Source organism: Folsomia candida, unplaced genomic scaffold (assembly GCF_002217175.1).
Source record: "Folsomia candida strain VU population unplaced genomic scaffold, ASM221717v1 Fcan01_Sc008, whole genome shotgun sequence".
NCBI lineage: Eukaryota > Metazoa > Arthropoda > Collembola > Entomobryomorpha > Isotomidae > Folsomia > Folsomia candida.
Genome location: NW_019091200.1, coordinates 3,346,757 through 3,367,403, shown reverse-complemented (window position 1 = coordinate 3,367,403; position 20,647 = coordinate 3,346,757). Strand labels below are relative to the sequence as shown.

Below are 20,647 nucleotides of genomic sequence, written 5' to 3'. Positions count from 1 at the left end.
AGTCCACGAAGCAATAAGGCAGCGTTACTTCACGCCCGCGTAACTTTGTAACTGTCACATTTAACCTAACCATCATATCATCATGCGACCGGGTCAGAGGTCCATTTGGACTACTTTTTGACATAACGAGGATGCAATTACACGCTAAATAATATGGTAACAATTCGCAATGTTGTAACCATTCGGTTCCAAAAAAAGGCAAGACAATTTTCACGACGAATAAATATTTCCAAATTAGAAATATTAAATTCCGATACCAATTGTTGATTATGTATTCCAAAAGTTAACGGAAACTGTACGAATCAAAATGTATGTAATTATAAAAAAGATTTAGAACCCATGAGAAAATCTAGTATAATTTGGTCCCAATGTTACAAAATTTTTTAAATTTTACAAATGTACAAATTTTACAAATGTACAAATTTTACGCCGGAACAATAAAAATTAGAAATTGGTAATATCCAATCAATATTTTATCGCCATATATCCAATCTCAAAATCTCCTGAAAATCCCTCCTTAAAAACGAGGAAAAAACCGTAAATATTTTTTTATGCAGCATCAGCATTAATTTAAAACATGAACACATCTTCCGGTAACAAATTATTACCACATTATTTAGAGTGTAGGAAAGGAATCCTCTTTTCATAAAATGACTATAATTACTTTTTCCTATTTTTTGAGACATGACGCAAGTCAAGTGATCAATCTGAAGTTTTAAGGTGACCATTACTCGTAACGAGATGACGCATCTTTACCACGCTCTAGTTGTCACCAAAACAAAAACGTCACCTCTCTAGAATTCATTCCCCTCAAAATAAATGAACAAAACAAGTCTGAAAATAAGTGGAGAAGAATAAACAAAAAAATTTGTATGTACAATTTAAAAATGCGTTGTAAAAATTCCATTGGGGTTCTTTGCCACTGAAAAAATGCGCAACAATGGACGACAAAACAGGAGTAACAAACTTGGCACTATTTACGCATTAGATCATGCAATTAAGCACCAATAACAAATATTTTCGGAGTTGTCACGTCAAACTGACGAGAAATGTGTCGGATTTAGCAAAATATTGAGAAAATTGGCGACAAATTTGGCAAGCAGAAATTTATTTTTTTGCGAATAAATACATTAATTTTTATAATGCGTGCTTTTGAAGTTAAAAATTTGGACAGATTTTCTTAACTTTGAAGTTATTTGGGACACATTTAATAGTTTCAACGCCGTTAGTGAAATTCCTGATTTTTTTAAAATGAATATAATAAAAAAACAGATGGCGTCTCTACTTCTTCTAATCGTATATATCGCGCAAAATAATTCGCAAAATCGCAAAAATCGCAAAATATTACAAAATAATTTCAGTTGAATGAAATTTCCAAAATCTAAAAAATTCTTTGCATTCATAAAAATGACGTGAGTTCCCCATAGTTTTAAAAGGAATGTCTGCCAAATTGCGAATGAAAAAAATGAATGGCATTTTTTGCCCGGTGATTAACCTCCCTCAATCAACAACTTAATTTAATTAAAGTAGCTAAAAAATTTAAAGAATTTCCATTGTCAATTATACTCCCGTCTACCTAAAACTACGTCTCAACTACGAAACAAAGCTCTCGTTTCCAAATAATTCGATACCATTTAAAACAATAACTTTTCCCAATATTGCGAACTTGCAAAAATTTGCATATTCATATTCACTCCTCGGTAGGTAGCAATGCGGACATGCAGGTTAACACTTTGCTTGACATTAATTGGGCACACTCACCAGTCAAAAGTTGTAATCCGGTTAACTTAAACTGTCAACATTACCACATCACACAAAACTTACAAAGTTTACACAATGTCAAAACATATTTATATGCAAAATCAATCGAATAAATATTCAAATGAAATTTCATCACTTAAGCAAACACGCCCCGATTTAATTCCATTTGACACAAAGTTAGTAAGCACACAGAAATTTGCAAGTTTATCAAAATTATGGAAACTTCCACAAATTCCTGGGCACTTTAACACTGAATTATTTTAGATTAATCAAATTTCCAAGTTTCCAACGGGTCGGTCAGCTCCATTAAATTATCTTGAACACAATTAAATCTCGAAACAATTAACGACATGTTTACTTTTACTTCAATATTTTTTAAGGAGAGGAACTATTCATGAACAAAATTCATTTCGAATTAGCCGTGTTTTGAAAACATGGCGTGTATGAAAGTTGTGATAAAATCGGGGCTAATTTTAATCACTTAATTATTCGATTGTCATTTAACTAACTCCTGATTTTATTTAACTCGACCTGTCCACTTTTACTGAAAGAATGCCACATTCTCCGCCCTCGTAACACATTCATAATTGTGATTCATGTTCACTTTTTATTTTAAGAAAGCCGACGACGAAGACGATTTATGATTAGCGATTAAATGTTATGTCCTGTCACACAGGGACGGGATAATAATAAAAGTTGTCATTTGTTTATTAAAAATTTCCACGGAAGTTCGTCTTCCTCTCGGAATGAGAATTAAATTACGCTAATCACACACAGATATGCAGAAAATGGAGTAAAACCGGTATTAGTAAAGTTTGTTGCGTCGTTATCTGATTGATTTATGGGATATCTGTTAAATAGATGTGCCACATGGGTATAATTTAAATTTGTAATGTTGGTTATTTTCTTATCGATAGAAAATGATAAGGTATTTAATTAGTAGATGGGGTTTTATAGTAAAAGTGTTTTTTAACTGATGTAAATATGATTCGGGTGGTTTTTACTAATTGGGTATTTTAATTTTGGAATAATGGTTGTGTTTCTGGGCGAAATTAATCAGGTTGCTAATAATTTGGTTAATTTGATTTAATTATTTTATTACGTTAAACAAAAAATTTTTATGCATAAATAGAACTATTTATTTATTTGTGGATAACTTTGAATTTAAAAAATTCTGTAAAATCCTTGATTTACAAAATTTGTACTAATTTCACTTTGTAAATTTTTGTGACCAACTATTTTTTATATATTTTTTTATATCAAAGAAACAACTTTTTACGCATAAATAGAACTATTTATTTATTTATGGGTAACTTCGAATTTAAAAAATTTAGGAAATTTCCAGTATAAAAAATTTGTAGTTTAACTTCGTAAATTTTATGACGAACTATTTTTGGTGTTAAACTTAAACAATTTCTGTATTTGTGGTTAAATTCGCCTCTGTCCTGTAACTGAGATTGAGAAAAAGGGAAAAAGATGATAAAACTTTGCAAAAGATTATTCTTACTTAATACTAATCCTGCACGGATTAACGCAAAACTTTTGCACAGGTTAAGAAAGGATAAGAAAAGGGTGCATGATATGATAAATAGCGTGGGTGCAGATTAGTCGAGGTGTATCATAATATTACATAGTTAACCACAATAAACCAGCTATTTTAGACATCCTGTATACCTTAACGTGATGTGTTGTTGCAGTCTGCATTAATGTTTAGTTTGTCCTAATTTTCCACTAACTTTCTGCCAAAGACAGGTTGAAAAAAAATGAAAATCTGGAGATTTCTATGTTTTGATTTTTCGTATTTAGATTTCCAGGAAATTTCACGTGCCAGTGACGCTCAAAAAAAGCTCATATAGTTTTAAAAAATGTGATTTTTTGCAAGGAAAGAAGTGAGCATTTAATAATTTTTGATATTTGGTTGAATCTTTGTATTCAAGTAAAATCTACAATTTTTTAAAACAAAAATTGTACAATTTTGAGACATTGTTTTGACTGATGCATAATTTTTTGCTGAGAAAATTAAGCACAACTAAATCTTTTTTTAATGTAATTTGTCCATTTGAGTTGGGTTAGTTTCATATCAAAATGACAAGAGGAAGTTCAGAAATAAGTGGAATACGAAGTTAAGCAGTGAAGTGACCAACATTTAGTGCCGTATCTATTACGAGATCATACATTGTTCATGGTAAAGTGTTGCTCAACTTAATTGTGGTCAGGCGAAGGACCGTGCGCAAAGAGTGTGGGCGATTTTTGCGGAATTTTGACTCCGTATGCCAGATGTTACTTAGCATGGGAAGGATACCTCAAAATGTGCCATAACTTAAATGAATTGCTTAATTAATGCATGGTCCCTAAGTTAAGTTGCGATTAAATGGCTTTACGATTAGCAGTGGGCATGTTCACGTCAAGATCGAGAATTAGAAGTTGGATCAAGTTTTGTAAAAAAAAACTTTACAAAATTTCGGAAATTATGAAGTTTTTGAATTTCCTGAAATGAATTGAAAAAGTTCAAAATGAAATATAGATGCCCAAAAATGTATCTAATGAAAATCTCAACCGATGTGGATAAATGAAAAAATTTTCATAAATATACCACCTCGACGTCGTATTCGGGAAATATAAATTTTAAAATAGTTTCAGTAAGTATTGTCAGATGGAGAAAAGCGTAGGGTTGCACCACAGAGATATAACAAAATGTATAACATGGGTTGCACGAAACATTTTTAACAATTTTGAATTTCGAAAACAAGGCAATTAGACAAATTAAAATTACGGGAGTTATGAAGATTCTGAATTTGGTTAAATGAATTTAAAAAGTATAAAATCCAACGTTTTCAATTAAAATTTCTACGTAATGAATAAATTAATTTCTAAGCTTTGCAAAATATACAACCTCGAAGTCGTTCACGGGAAACTATGAATTTTAAAATATTAAGAAATACAATTAGATAAAATTCGAACATTTTAGACAATTCCGAATTTCGAAATGAAAGTAATTAAACAAATTTACAAAGTTACAAACAAATCCAAAGCTTTGTTGACGTGACTTCGCCCAACGCAAGATTTGGTTACGGTGGATGATTCATGGTCGAGTAGGCATCCATGTCAGCTAAACCACACGGAATCCAAACCACTAATTATGCCTCTCGATTTTTTTATCAGGTGTAAATTGTTTAAAGAAGATTTCTTATCTGATAATAACAAATACAGGTAAAAGTAAAGGCAGCCTTGTTTGTCCATTAATTGGGTTCCTTCCTTCCTTCCGCCCTTTATTATAGGTACATAGGTGCCCAACCTGCCGTGCAGGAAGGACGTGGGCTCAGCTTGACATTGACAAAATTCACGGGGAGGTTTGTAAACTGTGCGAATTTTTGCAAAATTGCGTTTCGGACCATGCATAAAGTCAGAGATTTTCCAGTATTTTTCCCAGTAGTTCAAAATGATGGATTTTAAACTGATTTTCCTTCGTAGACTGTAAAAAATTGGTTCATTTTTGTAAAAAATCAAATCTTTTACGAATTCACGCAGTTGAAGGTAACAACAAAATCATAAAAGTTTCCATCAATGGCATACGTAGAGCATGGCCCTTAAGCATTTATACTTAAGTAATCTTGATTTTAAGGATTGGTTCGTTGGAAGTAAAGGTTGCTGGAAATTAAATGAACGCGTGTTCTTGAAATGTTAACAAAGTGATCGAATTAGATAACACAAAAATGAATAAATTTGTAAATAATAATAATTTATGATTTATTACGTAAGGTTGTCATCTTACACGTTGAAGGTACACGTTGAAGAAAGTATTTATAAATGTACAAATCAATCATACAAATTGTTCAGATAATTGAAGGATCAAATTCGAATTTTAATAATAATTTAGTGACAGACAAAACTTTTTAAAATAATAATTTGACTAATTTTCTCATATTTAACTTAGATAAATTCCTTTGGTTTCAACGAGAAACTACTGTTGACTGTATTTTATGGTGTGCAAAAATTTATGCCCACAAATTTCTTACAAAGTCTTATAAAGATCTTAAGTGTTGACTTTTCATCTGAAAAATGCAAAACGAGGAATGAAACGAATCCATACATGTTTTATTATGAAATGTGAACGTCAAAAATAAAAATAACTGATTTTTAATATCCAGATGTATGTTATAGGTTCGTTGGTCCAGTAAGAGTAAGGAGCGACCATTTAGTAACTGTATTATAAAAGTAAAAAGTTGACATTACAAGGTTCTTTTAAAATAACCATTTTGTCTCATCATCAAAATTTTTCGTCAGTTTTTGCAAAGTTCTTTAAGTCAAGATTACCTACATATACAATTTATGTAGGGAAATTTAAAACCAAAATTCTACTTTTTAAGTTTTGTTCGAATGCCTTGTCTAGATTTTAATTTGTACCTACATATATTTTGCACAAATTATAAAGAATGCTAAATTAGAGATGAGCATGTGAAAATCGAAGTTAACATAGGAATATAATATGCATAATTTTGAGAAATTTGCAAGAGTTTAGAATAATAAATATTTTGCAAATTCTTTGCAAATTGACAGATTAGTAATAATAATTGAGTTAAGCTGCCATGATTTCTTCATGATATGTTGTTACGTTACGCGTATATGCATCCACAATTTTCAAATGTGAGTTCGAGCCTACATCTCAAACCGCATTGCTCGAACGTCGAGGTGTGTGTATCATCTTTCGAAATTGTAAAATATTGACATTGGTTAACGCCACAAAGTAAAATATTAAAATATTTAATAGTGAAATCCTTTAATAGATCGGCTCTGTTTCGTTCACAAATTGATTAATTGTGTAGAAAAACATGCGGAGGTCATTTCCAAATCACGGAATTCTTATTTCAAGGAAACTTTGGAAACCATAAGTTGCATAAAGTTTTACAGGTTACGATTTTCCACCTCTAATTCTACATTAAAAATGTATATGTTTCATGAAACTAGTATATACGAAAGGCAAAAATATTTCAAAATTTCCTCGCCAGACGTGATTCATATTTCTGAGCAAAATTCCATACATTTTTTAAAAACTTTTAAATATTCTCCATAAAGTCCATTGTACAATTTCGAAATCATGAACTCTTAAAATGTTATTGTTAGTTTATTGTTAGTTCACTGCTACGTATCATTTTAAAGAATTTTATGTCTATACTTTACCGTATACATAATTTTGAGCAAAATTACGACGCATTTTCTAAAAAAAACACTTCAAATTATTTGTCTTATTTTCTCCCCCACAACATTTTTACCTTTGATACGTAACAAATTTTTCTCCACTTTACAAGAATTGTGGAGCATTAAATGAGATGGAAATTTTAATGGAATTACATCATCAGAGCGACTGGAAGCAACCACAAGACGAAGATGGAAATGCAAGCACAACTTCCATCCGACTAATTAGGACACGATTCGAATTCGAATTTAAATTAAAGCCAAGGGAAACGGAAAGCGAACAAGATTCCGGGATTTCGACCGAATCAAATTAACTTATCCTGCAAATCTGCATCTTTTCCTTTAATTTAACTGATTTCCTTCTCAAATCCAAGCCTGCCTTAAACCAAACAGTGTTCCAAAGCGTAAACGAAATAGTTAATTTCGGGTTGTGCATCCAACAATTCAAAATTTCTTCAGGTTTGGTTCCATGCAAATTTCTATCATGCAGATGAACGAAAAACGAAATATGCAGAATTTTGGAAATATGACTTATGACTTGCAAAAAATGGTTATATCTGTAACAGAATTGATGAAAATTATAGTTGCAAAAATATTTTGGTGCGGTCCAAAGTCAAAAACCGTTTTGCAAAGAAAATGCTTCCCAAATGATAAAGTTAGATTCCTTGAGCGTATTAATGGTATTTAACTTCATACAGGTTACAAGTTGTAAACCTCGTAATTCGCTTTGCAAGTCATAATTGGCTAGATTTTCAACAATGTAAAGAAACGGAACCCTGTCTGGCGAGTAAAAAGTTACAATAAAATTTAACTTAATTACTGGATGGGAAGCCTTTCAGAATGAATTCTAGTACTACTTGCCATTCAGAAAGGAACAGATTTAATTGTGGTTTCCTTCCCTTTTAGTGAGAAGAACAAAGACGAGGATAATTTTATTAGCAAAGAATATTTTAAGGATGCCTTGCACAACGGATGTGATGAATTTTGGAGCGGAGAAAGGTCAAGGAATCGCATCCTTGCCACGTGGTTTTTAACACGTGGGACACAAGGAAAGTGTAGGTAAAAATTCCCCAAAATTAATCACATGCTTTAAGTGGGTCCCTTCCTGAGATAGAATTAACTCGAGTGAACATTCATTACAAAACTTTTCGCTGACTTTATTTTACTTCTACAAATTTCGAATCGAATCCACTCCACTTAATTAATTTGGATGGGTGGATGAATAATGATAACTTTGAAATGGTGGGTACTACACACAATGACCAAAGGCACGTGTAAATATACGCATTTATAAATTGCAACCGGCTAAACTGTGTATTTTTTGGAAAAATTATGGTACGCACTTTTACACAATAAAAATACTCGGTTTTACCTTTGGAGTCCTCGGACGTTATAGATTTTAATCGTGCGGGTACATACTTTCATTCCGAATAAAATAAGATTTGTGTAAGTTAAAAGCCAATTCATGGTAAAAATTAAAACAGATTACGTTGTGATTAATATTAGATCCGATGCACTTTGGAAGTTTATGTTGCCCATTTCTGTATAAAACTTTATCATGTATGTATAATAGAAAGCTGAGCTTGTGATACTGGTATATTTTTTGTGAAATATGTTTGAATTATTTACTGTTGTCATTTGCTAGTAAAAAATTTTGGAATGAGTTTTCATACGTTTTTTTTAAGTTTTGAACCACGCCCTTAAAATGTTTAATTTGTTAATGGTGTCGATAATCATTAAGCTAGTACAAATAAACACAATTTAATTGTTCACATGTCGACAAACCCGGTTAACTCTGAAACATTATACCTTTCAAATTATACGATTGACTAATCAAATTTCGAATAAAAAAATACATTTCGGACATGGCCAAAATTCGCGTGGCTAATAGCTAAAAAGGGTATTTTAGGCATGTCATGCCTTTTTGACATCGCACACTCTGTAACAGAATATGTATACACAACAATTTCTCATGGGACGGTGCCGATTTTGAGTTAAAAGTTGTTACCATTTAGCAAATCTTTTGAGTTAAAAGTTGTTACCATTTAGCAAATCTTTTGAGTTAAAAGTTGTTACCATTTAGCAAATCAAATCTTTACCACTTATGTGCATCTCACATTTACAAAACACTAGTTTTTGGATAAATTTAGTTGACACATCAATCAAATCTGACGTCGAATAAATATTAAAAGATGTAAATGATGGTCTGAGCGGCGTTAAGATTTTTCGGGAATTTTCAATTGAACAAATTCCCTTGCACCATGTAAACTATTGTAAACACCGTAAAATCATAAATACTAGCAAAATTTTACAAAGATTTACAGAAGAAATCTGCTAATTTTTTTACCCTATAAATTAACATTATGCAATGTAAGTCGAATACTCAAATTTTGCGAAATTTTTACGAAATTACTTGCAAAATATATCATTCGACATCTTGATTTAATTTAACTAATGCAACACACAAAAATTCTTATTTTCGGCATGAAACTGTACCTAAAACGTAAAAACGAACATTATATAAGCGTTATAAAGGGATTGCAATATGAGACCAACTTCTAAATTTGAAAACTGTGCAAAGGGGAGTACCGTTCAAGGGGGTTTTTACGGCCTGAGCGAAAAATTATTTTTAAACAATTAACCTTTAGGATCCCAGTCCACGAATGTCATGGAATTTATTAATTTTCCACTTAAATCCCATGTACACAAGTGTCATGGAATTGTAAAAAATCCCCCAAATCCCAACTCCATGAATGTCATGGAATTTTGAAATTTGGTCGTGTGTCCCAGATACACGAATGTCATGGACACACGACAAAATCCGTTGAATCCCAGATACACAAATACGTGTATTTTCAAAAAAAAAATATTTTGCGACTACGAAAAGTGATTTTGCAGGTCAATTTTGCCAATTCCAAGATGTTAGACGGTAATTTTGAACAAATTCATATATATTTAAATATCATATATGTATGTGCATATACATATATTGTATACGGTGCAGAAAGCGATTCAGAAGAGCATTTTCATGATTCGGGGTCTGAGGAGGAGGATAGCGACAGTGCAACAGAAAGCGATTCCGAGGACGATTCAGATTCGCTGGATGGCACTGCGAATCGCGACCCCACCGTAAGTCCTAATATTCCAATTTTATGATATATATCCTCATACTTACATTGTATGATCTAGTTCAGGGAAAATGAGCTGTTCGCCCCTGTCGTTGAAGATTTTGACGAGTCCGAAGACAAAATCCGCCCGGAATTTGGCGTTTCAAGAAGGACGTCCCCTCTACAAATGCTGCAGAAATTCCTCACTGACGGAATCATTGGGGATGTGGTGCGAGAGACGAACCGGTACGCAGAACAGGATTGGACAAGGCACCCTGCTTCATACACGGATTGGAAACCGGTCGATTTGGCGCAGATTTGGCAATTCTTAGCGATTACTTTCATGATGGGGCTGGTGAAGAAGCCGTCCATTCGAGAATATTGGAGTACCGATGAGTTGATTCAAACTCCGTTCTTTGCAACCGTTATGTCTCGAAATCGGTATGATAGGGTAGCATGAGATAAATAATGGTACATATGTACATACATAAAATGCATGCATAAATTCAACTTTACAGATTTCAAGGCATCCTGAGAGCTTTACATTTTTCAAACAATGAGAATTACACAGGAAGAGATCGTTTTTGCAAATTGGGCAGCTTCATGCACGATATTTTGGGCAATTTCTCCAGTGCAATATTACCAGGCAAAAATATTTGCATTGATGAGACTCTTCTTGCCTACAAAGGACGATTGTCATTCCGCCAGTATAATTCTAAGAAGCGAGGTCGGTTCGGGATCAAAATGTTCGTCTTGTGCGATTGTGCCCTCAAGTTCGTCCTGAATATCTTGTCATACCAAGGGAAATCTACTCCTCTAGCTGATCGGACCTGGGTGAAGGATCTCGGATTTTGTGGCGCAACAGTACTCACTCTACTGCAAGGTTATCTAAACAAGGCTCATCGTGTCGTTTTGGACAATTGGTTTCTGGGACCGAAATTAGCCAAAATAATGCTCGCCGAAAAGACTTATGTGCTGGGCACAGTACAGCGACGTCGGAAAGGGATGCCGAAGATGAGGGGGAAACTGGCCAAAGGACGTGTTGAAACCTATTGTGATGATGAAATTTTGATTGAACGGTACGCTACAAGTTTATGCATTACCCAAGAATAATAATACCCCAATTATAAGAATAACTATGTAAATAGCTGGAGTGACAGGAGGGAGGTATGCATGTTGAACACTTTTGTCCCCCATACCATGCGCATTGCAGAGTCGTCCAATCCGAGGAACACCAGGGAGAAACCAGCAACGGTGCTACTTTACAACTCAATCATGGGAGCTGTCGACAATGTTGACAAGAGTATCAAGCCCTATCAGTCCGTTCGGAAATCGTACAAATGGTATAAGAAAGTGGTGTTTAATATGATCGATGTAGCTACCTACAACAGTATGATACTGTACAACCACTTGCATGCTGACCAGAGAGCTGTACCCTACAAAGATTTTGTCATGAAGATAGTCAGAGAAATTCAAGAAAAATATCCAACCCTCAAGAAACCAATTGGAAGACCTCCAACAGTACCACGAACTGAAAATCCAGCCTTTCCAGTTCGATTGAAACCTTGTCACCATATTGCTGTCAAACACTTAGATAAAAATGGAACGCCATCGTACTCTGACTGCATTTATTGCAAGCACCACGCTGAATACTCTCCGAAACGCAAGACGACCCCTTTCAGCTGTGAGATTTGCAAGGTTCGGCTTTGTATTCAAGGAGGTGACTCTTGTTTCAAGCGGTATCACACTGATAAAAAGCTGAAGGTAATTTCCATAATTGTATAATGGTAATGACGATAATACCAATAATAATTTTTGCTACATTGTAAAAAATCTCAACCACTCCACAAAATACGCAGAGTCAGCCCCATACTCAAATATCGCAACCACGACTTCCCGAAGACATTGATACTCTGGGCCCAAATGCAGTTCAATTTATTTTAAGTCCTAATCATGAAATCGTAGTATTTGATGAAGATGGAAATCTGCTCACTGGTGCTCAATTTTCGGACGAATCATCTTTGCCACCCATTTAAATTAAATATTTTTCATAATTGTGTTTACTCATGAATCGTAGTAGTTTTTCTTAAATATCGTTGCATGTGATAATACGAACATATTCTGTTGGTTTTTTCTTGAAAATAAAATTCGGGTCCGTGTGGTCGGAAAAGATTCATCAGCTTGGGTGCGTGAGGACAATTTACTGACAATTATTCGGGCCTGAAGGATATTTAATTGGAAATTAATTAGGGACTTAGTGATACGATTTTTCTTGACAACAAAAAACAACGCCGTTGGCAACAAAAATGCAAAGAACTTCATTTAGCCCGAGTCAGGGTCAGAGTCCGCTTCTAAATTTTTGTCCTACGACCTGACGATTTCCACCAAAATATTTGTATTAATTCTAATTCAACGACGCTGGTTATATCTATCTTATCGTTTTCTCGGGGCAAATTGTCATACACCCGACATAATATTCTCACTGTCATATTTATTGAGCATGAAAAATTTCATTTTTTACCAATTTAAAAAAAGCGACAAATGAATTATTTTTTGAAAACCTATCAGTGCAGCTTTACTAAGCCCGAACCAGGATGGATTAGTAAACCCATGTTTGTCACTATTTTTCACTAATTCTTGCATTAACTAAAGTCAGTTGGTATTATTACTTGGCACCAAATACCATGAGCAGTGGAGGCTGTTCCTATAAAATTTCGAAATTCAACCCTCCTAAATTCTAATCTTAAGTTATTTCTCGACTCCACACTTAATTTTAGCTTAAGATATAAATTCTTAGAAATCGGTATGGGTACCCCTTAGTACCCCTCTGGTTATTTTTTATTCATCTTTGACTTCATATAATTTCATGAGAAGCCATTAAGTATCACTGTTCCGAATTTCAGCTTTTTGAGGCAAGTTATGAAAATCGGTATGGGTCACCCCAACGGGTCCTGGATGTGGAAATTTTACCAATTTTACTTCATCTTCTTCCATTAGGGGTCAACTATGTACGAAGTTTCATCTCGATTGAATAATTTAAAAAACCTATCAGTACAGTTTTGCTTAGCCCGAACCAGGATTGGTTAGTACATAAACTCAAGTTTGTCAATAGTTTTCTGTAAAATTATGTGCTACTATTTTGCAATGCATCTTGAATTAACTACTGTTGGTTCAAATAATGTATTTCTAAACAAAATCAAGTAATGGAAAAAGAATATTTCGCCAGATAACCTTTCAGATTTTGTACTGCATATTAAGTTTGAATGAACAGTAGTATAAATTCCTCGTATTGAATCAAGTTCTAAAAATAATATTTTTAATTAAAATATTGCCATCCCTTCCTCGTGACTACTTCCCATGACCAGTGGAGGTCGCTTCTATAAAAATTTCGAAATTCAACCCTCCTACATGCTAATCCTAAGTTATTTTTTGATTCCATACTGATTGTATCAACTTTTATAAATCGATATGGGGTTACCCCCTACTGCCACTCTGGTTACTTTTTGTTAATATTTTACGTCGTATTATTTCATGAGAAAGCACTAAGGACCATTATTCCAAATTTCAGCTTTTCAAGTTAATTTCTGAAAATCGGAGGAGGTGACCCCATAGGGTCCCTCCGGATGAAAAATTTTCTAATTTCAATTTATACTCTTCCCTTAAGAGCCATATGCAAGTTCCATGAAAAATTTCACCTCGATATGACGATTTTGAAAAATCGGTATGGGTCACCCTTAGGGTACATCCGGTTGAAAAATTTTCAAATTTCACTTCAAATTCTTTCATTAGAAGCCATTAGCAATCTCTGTACCAAATTTCAGCTTTCTACGACAATTTTGAAATTTTGGTGCGTAATTCCCCAAATCCCTACCCACTCCGATGACCCCCACCGGTCAACCAATTGACCGATTTCGCCTATCTTCGAACTCCATTCCTAACTTTGCAAAGTTTTGCCCAATATGCATATGGTGAAAATTTCAAGTCAATCGGTTAGGCCGTTTTGGTTCTATCGTGTAGATGGGCCGGACGGGCGAACGGACGGACATGGGGGTTCCATAAGCCCAGACTCGGGCTAAAAACTAACTTTCATGAAAACAGAAGAGTTTTGTTGACCACGGGGTCGCATGACGACAGTCTCCTTGGTCTTTTTATAATTTTTCCCAAATATTTTGCAAAATTTTCAAAACCCACACCACTTTGACGGGCTGAAACTACCAGAAGCGAGCATTACGTTTCTTAGCTTTTTTGCACACATACAGATGAGGATATGACTGATTTTATGGCAAAAAAGCTAAGAAACGTAATGCTCGCTTCTGGTAGTTTCAGCCCATCAAAGTTGGCATTATCCCCTCCTTGTACGGTACTCATCTTTTGTAAAACTTGTTTACACATTTCATACACTGAAGAGCCACAACCTTTTAGTGTCGATGAAGGTGTGTAGATTCAACTTCAATTTTGCTAAATTTAGAAAATTTAGTAAATATTTTGATTCCACTTTGCTAATTTATTTATCAGAGAAGAAACTGCAAAAGTTCTCATATTTCAATATAATTTCGCTAAATCTGTGTTCCGACGACATTTCGATGGAAATTTGATCGCGCAAAATTAATCTATTTGGGGTTCGTACAGAAATCGCGTGCTCAATTTTCGGAGAATTTTGTCCTCAACGAACCAGAGGGTTGGTTCGGTTTCTGTTTTATTCCGGAAAATGGAAGGAAGAAAATCTAGGTAAATTACCACAACCGGTAAAAAACGGGCCCTAAAAATGCTTGCAAATTCCCGGAAACGTTCAAAATTTCCGAAAAATTCTCGAAAATTCCCGGAAACTTTACCCGGCTTTCCCGGCAAACGCGTTTGCAGGTTGTACCACAAATCGAACGCATGTCCCTTAATAAAACTGACCTGAAGATAAGAGGATGCCTTAACCCCTCTTTTCTCTCAAATAGTCGACACACTTCCTGCACGGCCCCTGTGGTTTTGAGGATTTTGAACCAAACCTGGTTGCGGATAAGGTTGAGCTCGATTTGAATTTAAATTTTGTTCTGGTCTGTGTCAAAGTCAAATCATGAATAAATTGGAAGAGGCAGAGAAGAGCTGCAGGCTTTGTTTAATTGCTTTCACCACTTTCTCTTTCAGGTCAGCTTTCATCTACGAAATGAATTTCTGCTGCCTTCTATTTTCCTTACATGAGACGGAATTTACATCATTTTGTTGAGTGAGTGAGGAGATTCTCGTGGGTGTTTGTAACTCGGTAAACTGAGCAAAGTATTTAAAAATAAGTTGTATTGTTACAGGCGATAAAGTTATTTAAGTTACATTTTGAAACGCCTTTTGCAGATTTTCTGAATTTCCATAGCCAAAAGTCACTTTAAAGATTCAAAATTTACTGTGAGGGCATTCAATATATTTTTACATCGTTAGCAAGCAACGATAGAAAAAAAGTTTGCAAATTTGCAAAAAATTTTGGCCTGAAAATCCATATCAATTTTCAAAATTATGTTGCGAGGCGAGCATACGAACTCTTCCCTCAATATGTGTACGCCGGTTTTTTTTCAAAATTTTGTAAAATATAAAGTGTAACGCTCCCTATTCTATTATGGGATTGCGTGTCCTGATTCACATCCACTTTCGCGGATGCCCCTTTTCTTTGTGACGTTGTGCAATAAATTTGTAGTAGAAACTCACTTTTTTTATAATAATTATGAATATTTTATTTACATCAATACCGACTGAAAAATATTGACTTTACAGAAATACTCGTATTATTAATACGTGGGAGAGCTAATGCTATAACTTATATTTTAACTAATTATCTAGACAGGAACTTATTATTAAGTTTCCGAAGTTTTAAACCTTGAACTTGATCTTGATGATCACTAAAACTAAACCTGCTGATCCTGTATCTAAAACTACACTCCCCTTCTCTTCTCTCTGCTTACTCTATATATACGTGATCACATAAGCCACGCCTACTTGATCACTACCTTTACTTACGCTACATATGCACAAACTACGCCCTCATGATCATGATGACGTACGCATCATTCTGTGCTCCTCATTCCTATCCTCTCTTCCCCTTCATGATCTCCTCCTGCACACAATATGGTTTGGACACACATGAGAGGCGAGATACTTATGAAAACTACATCTATGTATTTTGAATCCCTTGACCTTTGAAATGCTGATGTCACATTTGCATCAGCGTTCCAAAGGTTGCAAAAGTTGCAACATATTTAAAATTTGCCATTTATGATAACTTAGTTTGGCACTTTTTCTAAAATTTAATTTATTCGTTTATTTTTTACGTGATGTCAACAAACGTCGTTAACATAACTTTGTAAACTTTATGCTATTTCAAATATATTTTTCCAAAGATTCCAAATTCCTAGCCACCAACTCAGATTTGCTTAATTTGTTTGTTCGGCTCAAATCAGTTTAAAGTTTCGGTTTAAATCAATTAATTTGATTAAATCATAAAATTTGTAGCGTGAATGTGTGTAAATTTTCTTTCATGATATATATTTTTTATACAGTTTAGATTTCATAAATATTTTATAGGACGAATTTCCGAGCAGAATTTCTGAAAATATTAACCTACGCACCGCTAGGGATTTATTGGATGCATTTTCCCACTGAACATAATCACACCACTCAGCTTTAATTACTTTGTGGGCCGTGCATTGATCGTGTGACTTATTTTCGGGAAAGTTTGACTACAGTTTCTCATCGTAATTTAGTACACCAAATGTTACGCTATCATACGAACAGATCACGTGCTTTATGCACGGCGCTGGGCTCATTTACTTATCGACACCTTTGAAAGCTGGAGGTAAACTTGTTAGGTCCAGTCAAACCTGTGACCCAAACTGAATCCTTTCTCCCTCGAGAGTTCCAGACGAGATACAGAAATAAAATGAAAGTTGAAATGAAGACACGCTAAATAATTCGGTAATAAATTATGTAATTTGTGAGCGTAACGAGTTTGGCAGTTTCTGAATGGTTTGAAAAATCGAGAAAAATTACTGTCTGGAAACAAATTTTAATTTTTCATGAAATTAGAATTATCATTTTGTAAAGAAAAGTTGATTTTCACAATAAAGAACGACTTTGGAAGTTTGTGAATGGTTTGTAATAGTAGGAAAATTACTATCTGGTAACAAATTTGAATTTATCATTAAATTTGAATTATCATTTGGCAAGAAAAATTGACTTTCACGATAAAGAAGTAATAATGCCATTTTTTTTGCCAAATTTAAATTTTGCAAAAAAACGAGCATCACAACTTGACAAAAATTTGAAGTTTTCGTCCCAAATTGAGCTTTCGTTACCAATGAGTAGGATCGAATACCCGGCGTGGTAGAAAATTGTTACTAAATTCTTTAGAGTGCATACGCCCCATAATTTTCTCCTCAAGTTTCCACAACTTCATCTCTCATCTCGCTTCTAAAGCAAGTCAAACATTTTGCTTCCCGAAACAACATCACACATCATCTAAATGAAATACTTATTACCGGAGAGCGCTGGAGAATTCTACGAGCTCGATATTAATTTACTACTCGCCCCAAAAAGACAGGGTGTCCAAAATTACACAGATTTTGGTTTGAGTAAACTCTGCACAATTTGGTAGTAAAATTGGTATCAAGTGCATACGAGTTTAACGATTTTCTAATAAATGGTACCACTTACAGTGCGTGAAATTTCAAATTTGTTTCCAAAAAATGCCTAAATTGACATTTATGGAAACTTATAAGCATTGAAAACTATTTTTAAAAAAGGTAAAATAAATGAAAATTACCTTAGAACATTTACATATTTTTAATTAGTCTGTAATAATTTTAATCTATATAATTAATTCAGATCAAAATTTGTTTAATTTGATAAAGTTTAATGTCGGAATATTTAATATGAAAATTATGATATCAATTAAACTAGTGCGAAGATCATCAAGAAAATCCTTGGGGTGAAACTGATTCGTTGACTCTGATGCAACTCATTTATTGTTCATACTTTTATAGATATACAAAGGTTTATCTTTCGTAAAATAATTTTACAATTTTTTTTGTTAAAGTTTAATGGATTGCAAACTTTCGAGTGAATTACCGGTTGATGTATTATTTAACTGGCAATTCAATAATTCGTACTCAGAAAAAATACGCCTTGCAAGTTTGCCTTTTTCCCTCATATTCATTCTCAGATTAAGTATCTAAGAATTGTTTAATAGGTTTGGAACCCTGCTAATTTTGTGCCGGATTTATTTAGATCCACCAACTTGGCCAGCCTTGGAGAGTTCAGGATTAAATGAATCATTTCGCTTCGACGAGGGAATGTGTGACCAGTGGACGCGGAACCCTGAGGAGAGCAACTTTAATAAATTCCCGCAATATCTAAGCTTCGCAAAATGGTTAAAAAAATTTTGATAAGTTTGTAACCTAGTTTATCGTGGAATTTTTTTGGAAATTTCATAAACAGAAGTTTCCGGAAATTACGGTTTTTACTACGATAATACAAAGGCCTGTGTGTAAATTACGAGGTCCAACATTTCTGGGGCAGGGGTCACATGGGTTGCGCGTCCCCTGCTTGTGCCGTATATTCGTCGGAAACCAAAATGAAGATTATTCCCAGCGGTCTACTCTCGAAAGTAGTCAGCCCACCGACAACCAACTTCATTTTCATCTTCATCCTCACCCCGTCAATCTTGCTGAACAAACAGGAGCCGGGCACGCTAAATAATTCGATAATTAATGTGAATGCCTATTACCATGCCTGGTTATGAAGAAGTTTGAGTCGGTTAGAACTATGTTACCACCGAATTTTATAACAAGCTTAAATTGTGAGGTATATGATTGGATACGTATTATGAATTTTTGGTAATAAATATTACTAGTGGGTTATAAATGGGATTACCATTTTATTAAGAGCACATTGTCACTAAATCTGTGTAGATCTACATAGTCACCGCCTGGTAACAAATTACTACCGCATTGTTTAGAGTAATTCTCTACCTCAAAGTGAAAGTGGTGGTGCGAAACAAGGCCAAATAAACAAACTTATCCCGTACTCGAGTAGTGACTGACTGAGGAGTGAGTGTTTTACGGTCGGGCACAAATTAATATTTACTTTATTCATGGTTTTCACGGGGAGGCAGTCCATAAATGATGCCAGAGAACAAAAATCACATTTTTCATACCCTTTTACTTACCCCCATTTTTATTAACACATGACGCATATTGAGCCGTGGGGCGAAAGGCTATCATATTTTTGAAGTAGTGACGCCATTTATGGACGACGGTAGAGAAAGTAATAATACGAGATGAAATGAAATGAGACCTAGCTTGCCGCCCTGTTTAAGGTTTAATGAAGAATGGGCGAGCAAAATGATTACGGAGGAGACGAGGGTAATTTGCATTTTGGAATTTTAAAGAAAGAACCCAACGAGGAAAATGACTTGAGAGATGAGACCTTCAAAATGGACGTGTGAGGAGATTTTGTAGATTTTTTATAAGAACTGTGAGATTGCGTATGTATATGTACTTATTTGGGCATATTTACAGTAATAAGTTGGTAAAACCTTGAAATTGTACATAAATTATCCGTATTAGTTTAGTTAGCCCCTGAAATTGCTGATACCGGGCAAACTATATGTACGTATATGAATGTACTTAATATTGCGAAGGGTTAATTTTTTATTGCAACAAAACCTATAACAAACCGGTAACAAATTGTTCTCACATAATTAACATGTACTTTACCAATTTGGTAATGAAATATCGGTAGAATTTCCACCACCTTCAAATTTTAGTTACAAAATTAATCAAGCCGACTTGATGAGTTGGAACGGAATGAAATGCAAATGAAGGGTAAATTCGAAGCTCGCCTTGACTTTGTGACTTTTGAGCTGGACAAAGGATTCTCAAGTTTAGAATATTATTTTGGCGTGTGACAAATTGGCCGGAAGGAAGTAAAAGTAAATACGGCACGATATGAGAACTTTTGTTGAGCTAAATCACGTACATTACATCAATACACGCGAAATAAGTTGATAACAAACTCATCACGAAGAAGAATTTGAATTTGAATTCCCTCCGCCTAAATTAGTTTAAGCTAAATTAAACGAAAACAAGGCAGTATTTTCACTTTCGAGAGATACTTGTGTACGAAGTGAAAGTGAAATCTGAGACCTGTGAATATTGGAGAGTTGGGAATAAGCTTAATTTAAGTTTAATGAGGCAACTCACTCGAAAACAGATATTTGTATGTACAAATTTAAAGTGTGATTTTGTAACAGGGAGAAAATCATGTTTAATATGATTATATGTTTGACGACTACTGGGAAAACTATCTGGGATGCAAGTATTTCTTGATAAAATTTAAAAATATTTTTTCTTGACGTTCAAATTTATCAATTTTATGTTCATTTCCAACTTTTATTAAAATCGAAATTTAAAGATTACTATTTGTAAGTATGTCTGGTGAACTGCTTAAATTCGATGAAAATATTGGCATATATGCAAATATTTTTATGATATTAGGATTTATGTACATAAATAAATATGTACCAAATAATGTATTTTTCTCATAATTGAAGA

At 34.1% G+C, this 20,647-nt stretch overlaps 1 protein-coding gene across 3 annotated transcripts in view; it reads right to left on the bottom strand.

Moving 5' to 3' along the window:
• LOC110853228 overlaps nucleotides 1–20,647 on the bottom strand; it is a 142,455-nt gene that overhangs the window by 38,406 nt on the left and 83,402 nt on the right. Inside the window, exon 1 of one of the 3 annotated variants that reach the window (XM_035854680.1) lies at nucleotides 1,762–1,935. The exons of the other annotated variants lie outside the window; for them this stretch is intronic. The gene's annotated coding sequence lies outside the window, so the exon portion shown is untranslated. Of the gene's footprint in view, nucleotides 1–1,761; nucleotides 1,936–20,647 lie in introns of those variants that run through there. 3 annotated transcript variants of the gene reach the window in all.